The sequence below is a fragment of the Rattus norvegicus genome, chromosome 3 (genome assembly GCF_021556685.1).
Source record: "Rattus norvegicus strain SHRSP/BbbUtx chromosome 3, alternate assembly SHRSP_T2T, whole genome shotgun sequence".
Lineage (NCBI taxonomy): Eukaryota > Metazoa > Chordata > Mammalia > Rodentia > Muridae > Rattus > Rattus norvegicus.
Window position 1 is genome coordinate 1,883,765 of NC_141536.1, and position 12,016 is coordinate 1,895,780.

Sequence of the window (12,016 nt, forward strand, 5' to 3'; positions counted from 1 at the left end):
TAAATAGGTTTAGAGAACAGGGGGCTCAGAACAAAGAAACATATAACACACAAAGCTCTCCTGCCTCACTACATAAGCCAGAAAAAAGATCAATAGAGCAGAAGGTAAGTGTCCCTAGCCTAAAATCAATTCCTTTACATTAAAAAAAAATCCCTTTCAGAGCTGAGTCAAAACTACCTAGAACAAAAATAAAACCTTGTTGGGAATCTAGAATTTTCTAGTATTTTCACATAAGAGAAAAACTGACTTTCAAACGAAACTGCAAATGTAACTATCTTGTCCGAAAGAACTAAAGAAAAATGCTAAATAAATGCTTCTAATACTAGTAAGTAGTACACACATAAACCTGAAATTTCATTTGCAAAAGAGACTGCCCAGTTGACTCAACTCAATGATACAGAATTATCCAAAACCCAGAAGTTAGTATGTTTACCTACATTAAGGGAGGAGTTATTTGAACAGAAGAGAAAGTCTGAAGACACAGTATAGCAGCAAATTCCCCTAAACACTACTTTATAATAATATTACTTCTAATAATCCCCCTGGTGTTCCAAAATATGATAGTACAGGTCCTAAAACTGCCACCCATTTCTACTTGTCTCAAGCTGTGGCCAAATCTCTCGTGCACTGTGACAGCCAATTCTGTGAACAACTGACTCATAAAAGGCCAGTGAAAGAAGAACACAGACTGGAAACAATTTTAAAAAAGTCTATTCAGTCCCAAATCAAAGGACACCTGCCTGTTAAGATAAAGGACAGAGCAAGCACTGAAGATCCAGGTAAATATATTTAAAATGCAAATTATACCAGCCCTCAACAAACACCAAGAAGTCAACAAAATGATCTAAGTATTAAAAAGAAAAAACAAAACAAACAAACAAAAAATCCCAAAAACCCCAAAACTCTTTCTCTTCAACAAGGTGGCCAAGTAGCAGATGCCAACATGCAGATCTTCATGAAGACCCTAATGGGCAAGGCCATTACTCTTGAGATCGAGCCCAGTGACACTATCAATAATGATCCAAGACAAGGAAGGCATCCCACTGACCAGCAGAGCTGATATTCGCTGGCAAACAGTTGGAGGATGGCCACACCCTGTCCAACTACAACATCCAGAAAGAGTCCACCTTGTACCTGGTGCTGCGTCTGCACAGTGGCATCATCGAGTCATCCCTTTGTCACCTTGTCCAGAATTACAATTGTGACAAGATGATTTGCCACAAGTGCTACTCATGCCTGCACACAGTGTAGTCAACTGTTACAAGAAGTTCGGCCACTCCAACAACCTGAGCCCCAAAGAAGCTCAAATAAAGCTGGGGCCATACCTGGCCTGTGACCCTGTGACCAAATAAAATCCATTGACTGGGGCAAAAGAGAGAGAGAGAGAGAGAGAGAGAGAGAGAGAGAGAGAGAGAGAGAGAGAGAGAGAGAGAGAATGACAAAGAAAAATATCAAGCTGGGCACAGGACTTAAACCTAGCATTCAGAGACAGAGGGCAGGCACATCTCTGTAAGTCTGAAGGCAGCCTGGTCTACAAAGTGAGTTCCAGGACAGCCAGGGCTATACAGAAAACCCTGACTCTAAAACAAAACAAAACTCTGACAATTAGCTTTCCTGTGTAGAACCATTATGACTCTTTAGAATATCCAACAAAAATTCATGTATTGGTGGCAAGAAAATACACTGTTAACTATGAATACTCTATGCTGGTACAGCTCACCAGACCAACCCACATTTGGAAAACAGCTGAGTAAGAAATATAGTAAGACACACATTTAAACAACTAACATTATTGGATTTTGTACTAAAAACTGAGATCTTACGAGTAAACTGTAGTGGTTTGGCTTGATGCTGCTTGTATATTATTGTTCATATTGGTTCCTCAAGAAGAGTTGACCCCACCCCCACAAGCAGAGCATCATGTACTTAGGTGATGCTATGTGAACCTTCTCTCCACTTTAATAGGTCAATAAAAGGTTAGAGCCTATGATTGCGTAGTGGATAGGAAAGGTGCGACTGGAGGCTCAGGAGTGGGTGGCAGGTAGAAGGAGAAAAAGAGAGAAGGAAGAGGAGAGAAGGAAGCCACTATGCAGCAGAATCATGTGGCTGGGAGAAACCAGAAGTAATAAGGAGTCTTAGAATTGGGAAATAAGTTAGTATTGTATTAGATATGCCCAATCTAGGCATATAATTTATAATTAAAATATTTGGATTGTGTGTCTTTTACATGGGTTGTTAGGGTTGGAAATTTTAGTAACAAATTGACAAACCCATGTCTGGCTTAGAACCGAAGTAACCCAATACAGAAATCCACACCCAACCCACTCAATATTAACAACTAGGGCTTCACTCTAAAGCTGCTTCAGGGTGGACATTAAGCATGAGTCTAAAGGGTGTACAGAGAGCTAACTGAGAGGCTCCCTGCCCAAGCCCCAAGCAAACCTAGGCAACCAGAGGTAGCACACCAGCCCTGAGCTGGGACACAAGGTGGCGCCAATGCAACAACATAGTTGGGGTTCCCTGAGTCTGAGAGAAAAAAAAGGACAGGAAGTCAAGGTTGCCTGAGATGAGGCCTTCACAACTGAAAATTAGCAACTGAAAACACAGCAGGTATCTTTCCAAAGCTTTCTCACAGATAACAATGGGCTGATCTAGGCATCTCTCTCCCAAGTCAACCTTCCCATGCACACTTTGATTTCTAACATCCCTCCACTTCTAAACAGGGCACAGGACACAGGTAGCAAGACCAGCTCTCTCAACTGCTTACACTGCAGGCTGTGTAAGATCAATACACAGGCTGAAGGCTATACAGGACAGTAAAAGACCTAAAGGGCTCAAAACACAAAAGCCAAGGTTCTTTGTACAGTCAGCCCCTCCCTACTAGTGAAAGAATCTGAAAGGACCTTAATGTCCTAAATCAAACACCAGAAGGAAACAAAGATAAAAGAAACTTCAGACCAAATAGAAGAATTAAAATTGTACCACTGCACTCTTTTCCTCCTTTGCTTTTTGCCACATAAGGTGCTATAGAGAATTGAGGAGTTTCTTAAGTAGTGAATATAAAAAGCAGTGATTTTGTTTTTAACATTCTTAGCTTCTCAGAGTATATATGACCAAAGTCTAAGAAATTAAATTTGCCAAGGTAAGTTGAAGAAAATTTTTGCATTTTCTACAGGCTCACTCTAAAAGCTGTACCAGGATCACTCTGATGTAACACTTTACCAGCAAAACTTGTAATTATAAACAGTATGATCTGCTCTCGTTAAGCAAATATCTTGATTGATTAGTGCTTAACTTTAACTCAACGAATAAATAAAATAGTTAGATTCAGTCATCACAGAGACAACAACAGTACAATTAATACAATAATGAAAATGTAGCTCTACCTAATGTCTATATAACAAGGAACTATAGTAAGGACTAAAGAGGGCTAATATTGCACATACCTTAAGAGGCATGGACCTGGGCTGGAGTGATAGCTCAGTGGATAAGAGGTCCTGAGTTCAATTCCCAACAACCACATGGTGGCTCACAACCATCTGTAATGGGATCTGATGCCCTATCCTGATGTGTCTGAAGACAGCTACAGTGTACTCATGTTAATTAATTAATGGACCCAGAGACCATGGCTCTCTCCACAATTAATGGACCCAGAGCCATGGACCCAGAGAAACAAGGTGAAATCATATAAACCAGTATGAAGACAACCAGGCAATCAAGCACAGTGATATATGAAGAGATCTCAAATGAGAAATATGTATCAGTCAACTGCACGGGTTAAAAAAAATGACACTGACATACATATTGACAGCAATTTGCTGTCAATTGAGGGCAAACATACACAACTATAACCATCAAGAAGACTCAAAATTAAGAAAAATTTGGGTAGTAATACTCAATAAAGAAAGACAAGTGCTAAAATGATCAGAAAGGAATAAATCTAGATTGGGTAAATGAAAAGTCAGAAAGAAATTATTTGGTATAAAAAAAAGGAAAATAAAATTAATTAAATAAATAAATAATTGGGGGCCAGAAACAGATGGAACAATCTCACTGGGCAAAAAAAAGTAGGTGAATAGGTGTCTTACACTTTTATTGCTGTGAAGAGACACCATTACTGAGTCAACTTTGATAAGGAAAACTGACATTGGGCTGGCTTACACTCTCAGAAATTTAGTCCATTATTGCCATAGTGGGAAGCACGGCAGCATTCAGGGAGGCATCGTGCTGGAGAAGGAGCTGAGAGTTCTACATCTTCATCTGAAGGCAGGAGCAGGAGACTGTGTCGACACTGGTCATAGCTTGGATATAAAGGCCTCACAGCCCACTTTCCCAGTGACCCACTTCCTCCAACATGGCCACACATACTCCAACAAGGCCCCACCTCCTAACAGTGCCACTCCTTATACGACAAGCATTCAAGCATATGAGCCTATGGTGGTCATTCCTGTTCAAATCTTCACAGCAGATAAGTCTTCAGACAGGGAGTTCATAGCTAAAACTATATAAAAATTAAAATTTCCATATATCTTCTCCAACCCACAAGACAAACTACTCATTCATTCCAGAGACTAGACCCAGGAAGAGTAGATAGAGCTGGTAGAAGAGGCAATCCATACAAAGGGGTAACTCGGTGATACCCTTTCTAGACTGACAATTATGGCCTTTTGTCCCCGCCAGCGGGGACCCAGTAATTCAGGGTCCCAAAGAGGCTTTCTACCTGTGGGCCAAAATGGGGGTGAAGAGAAGAAGGAGACCAAGCAAAAGTTCTGTTGTCAAGGTCTCATTTATTGGGGTGAACATTACAGCTTTTAAGGCTTTCAGGTAGGGGGAGTGTCCTTTGCAAAACACAGCGGAGGGGGAGGTGTGGATATAGGTAGTGATAGCTGGAGGCAAAGAGGTCAGGCGGAAGATGATGAGGTCAGGTGGTGGAGACACCGGGTGTTGATTCAGGAGATAACAGGTATCTGCTAAGGGAGCTGAGGCATCCCTTGAATGTTATCTTCCTTTGCCATAAGTTCATGGGAGAGGCTTTCATCCAACAATCTTAAGACTTAAGGCAGTCATCTTAGGGGTGAGTCTCTGTGGCCAAACAGCCCAGACTCACCTAGTCACTTTGAACCATGCAGTTCAAAAAGCGGCTAGGCCCAAATCCAATATGGCTCCCTGCAGCCCTTTCCTGACCTTCTTCGACAAATCCATAAATGTTCTCTGCTATGTATGTACCCTTTCTCAAGCAAGAAAAAACAGATCTTTCTCTAGGAAATCACAAGCATGCACCCCAAAGGATCTCAGGGCCAACCCTAATCCTGAGTTCCTGCATGAAGACCCTGAGAGATGAAGTGAAGACTGGGATACTTGTACAGATTCCAAGGTGTTGGAAGCGCCAAAGCTGTGATTTCTGCCAGGGAGAGTTGCTTACGTGGGATAGAACCAGCCTGTAAGAGATATATTTTACAGGCAGAAAGATGGAGGGATGGTGCCATCTAAGCCTCTGATATCAGATATTAAGCTAGAGCCCTGGTTCTCAACCTTCCTAATGCTGTGACCCTTCAATACAATTCCTTGTGTTGTGGTGAACCCAACCATAAAATTATCTTTTTTGCTTCTTCATAACTGTAATTTTGCTACTGTCATGAATCATAATGTAAATATATGTTTACAGATGGTCTTAGGGAGCCCCTGTAAATGGGTCATGACCCACAGGTGGGAAGTCTGACCTAGGGGACTTGATGTTTACATGCTGCCTTATCAGTCTTGCTTGGTCCAGCGTTTTCTGACTATGCCCCCATTCCTCCTTTTAGGAAATAGTAATATATATCTTTTCCATTGTATGTTGAAATCAATTCACTTTTCGAATTCACAGGGTTTTATTGAGACTGTGGGAGACCATGAGGACTTCTAAGATAGGATTAAATATACTTCGTATTATAACAATGGCCTTTGGAGCCTGGGAGGGAAATGTGGTGGTTTGAATGAGAATATCTCCCACAGGCTCAAACGTCTGAACCCTGGTGGTGACTTTACAGGCTATACCTTGCTAGGGGCTAGCTCTGAGGCTAGTATATATTGACTAGCCCCAATTCCTGTTCACTCTCTCTGCTTCATATTTGGGGTTTAACATGTGATCTCTCAGCGCCCTGCCATGATGGTCTCATGGAAGCCCAACCAAAATAAACTCTTCCATAAACTGACTTGGTCATGGTATTTCATTATAGCAACAGAAAAGCAAATAAGTCAGGCTATAAGTAATTGAAGATTAAAACAATTTTTTCCTAATCTTAAAAAGTTCATGATAAAATTGGGCACAAAACCAGTAAAAAGCACTCAACATCTCTAACCATTAATATAGATAGCAATTCCTCTAAATATTGCAGTGTCCCATCCTCCTGCTTAACAGAGCAAATGGTTCCTCCAGCTTCTGGAACAAGGCAGCCAGGTGCTCATCCTACAACCAAGAAAAGACATTCCAATAAACAGCAGGTACAGCTCCCTGCCACAAAAATAACTTTAAAATGCCAACACACTTACAAATACAATTTCATGTTTTTTTACACTGTTTTGATTAGTTTGCTTTTTTTTTCTCCATCTTTATTAACTTGGGTATTTCTTATTTACATTTCAATTGTTATTCCCTTTCCTGGTTTCCAGGACAAAATCCCCGTAACCCCTCCCCCTCCCCTTCTATATGGTTGTTCCGCTCCCCATCCTCCCCCCATTACGACCCTCCCCCCAACAATCACATTCACTGGGGATTCAGCCTTGGCAGGACCAAGGGCTTCCCCTTCCACTGGTGCTCTTACTAGACTATTCATTGCTAACTATGCAGTTGGAGCACAGGGTCAGTCCATGTATACTCTTGGGGTACTGGTTTAGTCCCTGGAAGCTCTGGTTGGTTGGCATTGTTGTTCATATGGGATCTCAAGCCCCTTCAAGCTTTTTAAGTCTTTTCTAAGATTCCTTCAATGGGGATCCATTCTCAGTTCAGTGGTTTGCTGCTGGCATTCGCCTATGTATTTGCTGTATTCTGGGTGTGTCTCTCAGCAGAGATCTACATCTGGTTCCTGTCGGCCTGCACTTCTTTGCTTCATCCATCTTATCTACTTTGGTGGCTGTATATGTATGGGCCACATGTGGGGCAGGCTCTGAATGGCTGTTCCTTCTGCCTCTATTCTAAACTTTGCCTCCCTATTCCCGCCCAAGGGTATTCTTATTCCCCTTTTAAGAAGGAGTGATGCATTCGTATTTTGGTCATCCTTCTTGCGTTTCATGTGTTCTGTGCATCTAGGGTAATTTGAACATTTGGGTTAATATCCACTTATCAATGAGTGCATACCATGTGTGTTTTTCTGTGATTGGGTTACCTCACTCAGGATGATATTTTCGAGTTCCATCCATTTGCCTATGAATTTCGTAAAGTCATTGTTTTTGATAGCTGTGTAGTATTCCATTGTGTAGATGTAGCCCATTTTTTGTATCCATTCCTCTGTTGAAGGGCATCTGGGTTCTTTCCAGCTTCTGGCTATTATAAATAAGGCTGCTTTAAACAGAGTGGAGCATGTGTCTTTGTTATATGTTAGGGTATCTTTTGGGTATCTGCCCAAGAGAGGTTTAGCTGGGTCCACAGGTAGTTCAATGTCTAATTTTCTTAGGAACCTCCAGAGTGATTTCGAGAATGGTTGTACCAGTCTGCAATCCCACCGACAATGGAGGAGTGTTCCTCTTTCTCCACATTCTCACCAGCATCTGCTGTCACCTGAGTTTTTGATCTTAGCCAGTCACTGGTGTGAGGTGGAATCTCAGTGTTGTTTTGATTTGCATTTCCCTTATGACTAAAGATGTTGAACATTTCTTTAAGTGTTACTCAGTCATTCGGCATTCCTCAGTTGTGAATTCTTTGTTTAGCTCTGAGCCCTATTTTTTAATATGGTTATTTGTCTCCCTGCAGTCTAATTTCATGTGTTCTCTGTATATTTTGGATATAAGCCCTCTATTGGTTGTAGGATTAGTAAAGATCTTTTCCCAATCTGTTGTTGCCATTTTGTCCTTACAACTGTGTCCTTTGCCTTATTATTTATTATTATTTATCCCATTTGTCGATTCTTGATCTTAGAGCATAAGCTATTGGTGTTTTCTTCAGGAAATTTTCTCCAGTGCCTATGTGTTTGAGGTTTTTCTCTACTTCTTCTTCTATAAGTTTGATTGTATCTGGTTTGATGTGGAGGTCCTTGATCCACTTGGACTTAAGCTTTGTACAGGGGAATAAGAATGGATAGATTAACAACAGATACCCTAAAAGCAAGCGACTTCAGTTCATAAAACGAACTAACTGGATCCTCCCTCGTATAATAAAGGGAACTCCAATATCTGGAGCCCCTACATTTTACACTGATACTAGTAAGTCAGGAAAGGCAGGATATAAATCAGAAAATGTAAGCAAGGTGACTGAGAGTCCCTATAAGTCTGTTCAAAAATCTGAATTGTATGCAATACTCATGGTGTTGTCAGATTTTCAAGAGCCTCTTAATATAGTAACTGACTCTCAATATGCAGAAAGTGTTGTTTTACACAGAGAGACTGCTGAACTTATTCAGGATTATTCTGAATTGACATCACTATTTATTCAGCTACAACAAAAGATCAGAAATAGGAGTTACCCACTATATATAACACACATAAGATTCCATACAGGTCTGCCAGGCCCTCTGGCGCAAGGTAATAATGAAATTGACCAGCTACTGATAGGAAGTGTACTAGAGGCTTCAGAATTCCATAAAAAACACCGTGTTAACAGCAAAGGCTTAAAGAAAGAACTCTCTATCACTTGGCAACAAGGCAAGGAGATTGTGAGGCAATGTCTTACTTGCTCATTATATAATCAAACTCCATTGCCTACAGGAACTAATCCTAAGGGCACCCAAAGAAATGACATTTGGCAAATGGATGTTCTCCATTTTACAGAGTTTGGTAAGCTGACATACATACACCATACTATAGATACATATTCAGGATTTCAATGGGCAACTGCCTTAGCGTCAGAAAAGGCCGATTCTGTAATTACACATTTGTTAGAAGTTATGGCTATAATGGGAATACCCATACAAATTAAAACAGACAATGGTCCAGCATATATCTCTAACAAGATTAAGCGCTTCTTTGAATATTATAATATAAAACATGTTACAGGTATACCACACAATCCTACAGGACAAGTGATTGTGGAGAGATCTAATCAAAGTCTAAAGGAGATCCTTAACAGGCAAAAAGGGGCAATAAAAACTCCCAGAGATAGGCTACATAGTGCTTTATTAACCTTAAATTTTTTAAATGCTGATGAACAAAACAGCACAGCTGCTGAAAGACATTGGATTGTGGAAAAGACTACTGAACTAAACCAGCCTGCTTATATTAGGGATATTCTGACGTCAGAATGGAAAATGGGAAATGTGTTAGCTGGGGAAGGGGTTATGCCTATGTTTCTACAGGAGAAGAAAATGTGTGGGTTCCTTCCAAGCTGATAAAGATCAGACATGAAAAGGGGAGACCTCCTGAAGTCCTTGGCAACAAAGAAGAAAAGGGAGACTAAGACAATCAACAAGTAGGTGACGTATATATGAGGATGTTTAGGTCTCCGTGTATGAACTGGCTGAGAATAAAATGTCTATAAACAGCCAGTAACATTTTGAGTACGAATCTCTCATAACTTGTTATTACATGCATCCTGTAAAATGGCATGTATTACAAAATTATGTTACGGTTTGATTATATGATCAAACTAAACTGAAGAAAGGCAGTCACCTTTCTTTTTTGATCTTTATTAACTAAGCTGTGCACCCTGCTTACTCCATGTGAATGCATTTACAGAACTATATGATGCTTGTAAAATTTTGTGTGCTGCAGGATGAAATAAGAGAAAGACAGCCCTTAAATGATTCACACTCTGGGATGCTGAGATTCCGGGACCTTCCAGTCCAACTTCGTGTTTGATTCTCCCTCAATTACACTGAAGCTGCTTCATTTAAAGGCTTGCTTTCAGAACTTTTCCAGAATGGCCAGCTTACTTATCCAGCCCTTTAGACTGTCATGGTCAGGATGTCAGCTAAGCGATGAACATTCTCAGCACAGAGTGAGTGGCAGGCAAATCCCGGCTAGCTCTACTTCTACAAAGCCAACTTTTCCTAATTCCCCTTGGGCCCCAGAAGGGAATTCTTCACCCCAATTCAGCTGGAAGCAGATGAGGAAGATCATTGTCCCAGTTCCTTCTGTTGGGGTGGATGGTTCTGGTTATTCTAAGAACTGTGGATATGTTTTCTTTTAAGGGATACTATACAAATGTAGCTTTGGGCAGGGGGAACTAGAGAATTTAAACTCAGGGATTGCTACCTTTCCTTTCCTCTTTCCTATCGTTCTTAGTTTAAAACAAAAGGGGGGAGGGAATGATATAGTAATACATAGAAGTTAGAGAAATAGACAAACAGGGATAGATTAGCAAACTTACTCTTAAACAAAATTTTACAGCTATATCTTACATTGATAGAAATGTTTGTAATTGATACAAAGTTGAAGCTGCAATCTTTTCATTGGTATAGAATGCATTTTACACAAATGTGAGGTTTTCATTGGTATACTTTCTTATTGATTTATAATTGAGATTAATATTGCTACTTTAACATAAGCATTGTGCCTCCACTATGCATCTAAGAATACAAGTCTTAGACCCAGTCCTATAACTGCTGTTATACATTATTTTTAGTTGATTAACCAGTACCAGCTAAAGACCAGATAGCAAAGTCATGGTTCTGAGTCAGTTTAGATGGGTTTTGGAAATACTTCGATTAGAGAGGGCTAACGGTGAAGTCCACACAATAACCCGTTTATGGACATTTCTTCGTCTAGATCATTTGACTAGAGACCTGTCTGCCCCTGAAAGGACCCCTTAGACTCGAAGAAGAAGAAGAAGAAATTGAGCATCTGTGGAGTTGCTCAAATCGTGGTGACACAGCCACTGAGCAAATTGCTTCAATTCATCTACAGACAAAACACTGTCCAGAAAGGGACAAATTATGCAGAATAGTCGACTGATAATCTCTGCCGAGGCAGAGTGATCAGCCCTTCAAAATCTGCATTACAGAAGGCTGAAGACTGATGCTCCGACTTATTAAGGAATAGGGGGACTGTCCAGGTGATCAGCACTCTGTATAAATTGGATAAGCTTGGAAGCCATGTTTTGTGCTTCCCATATTTTCAGGTAATATTAATCATTCTTGGATTTCTGATGTGGTTGGAGACTGGTAGTCTCATAGACAACCCAAGCGGTTTAGTATTGAGAAAGATGATAAATCTGTTAGGGTGGTTTTCAGGTGACATAGGATCTAGAACCAGGATATAGTCAGGTATAGTATTTAGTATAGATGACATGGTTAATGAACAAAATTGGTGGACTGGGTGATGAGTGTATTGTTGGTTTTATGAATTGCAGAATGGTAATAATACTTAGTTCACATATGTATAGGGAAAAGGTTTTTTAACTGGACAAAAAGGGGGAAATGTTGTGGTTTACCTTGGAGTTCTCTCTGAATTTGTAAAATTCAGGGAGGAGTCAGGAGAGGGGAGGAGTCAGGAGGGGGAGGAGTCAGGAGAGGAGAAAGGAAAGGAGTGAGGAGAGAGTTGTCCTGGGAGAAGGAGAAGCTGGAGACCTGGCAAATAAAAGGTGCAAGGGATGAGGGATTTGGGAGCTAGGAATAGGACAGTGTAGGGTGGATCTGCCCAATCTAGACGCTATATTGTTTTCATATTAATTGAGTTGCATTTTCTTTGTACTGGCCGATTGGGGTTGGAGAGGAAACTGCAACAAACTGCAACAACCTCCATTTGAACCAGCACCATTTTCTGAAAATGCTATCTTTTTTCCTTGGCTCCTTTGTCAAAAATTAAGAGACCATAGGTGTGTGGGTTCATTTCTGGGTCTTCAATTCTATTCCACTGGTCTATCTGTCTGTCTCTATACCAATACCAT

At 40.6% G+C, this 12,016-nt stretch overlaps 1 pseudogene; it reads left to right on the top strand.

The window, feature by feature from the left end:
* The first annotated feature begins 943 nt into the window (after positions 1 to 943).
* Uba52-ps12 (ubiquitin A-52 residue ribosomal protein fusion product 1, pseudogene 12) lies at positions 944 to 1,352 on the top strand (annotated as a pseudogene).
* The last annotated feature ends 10,664 nt before the right edge of the window (positions 1,353 to 12,016 follow it).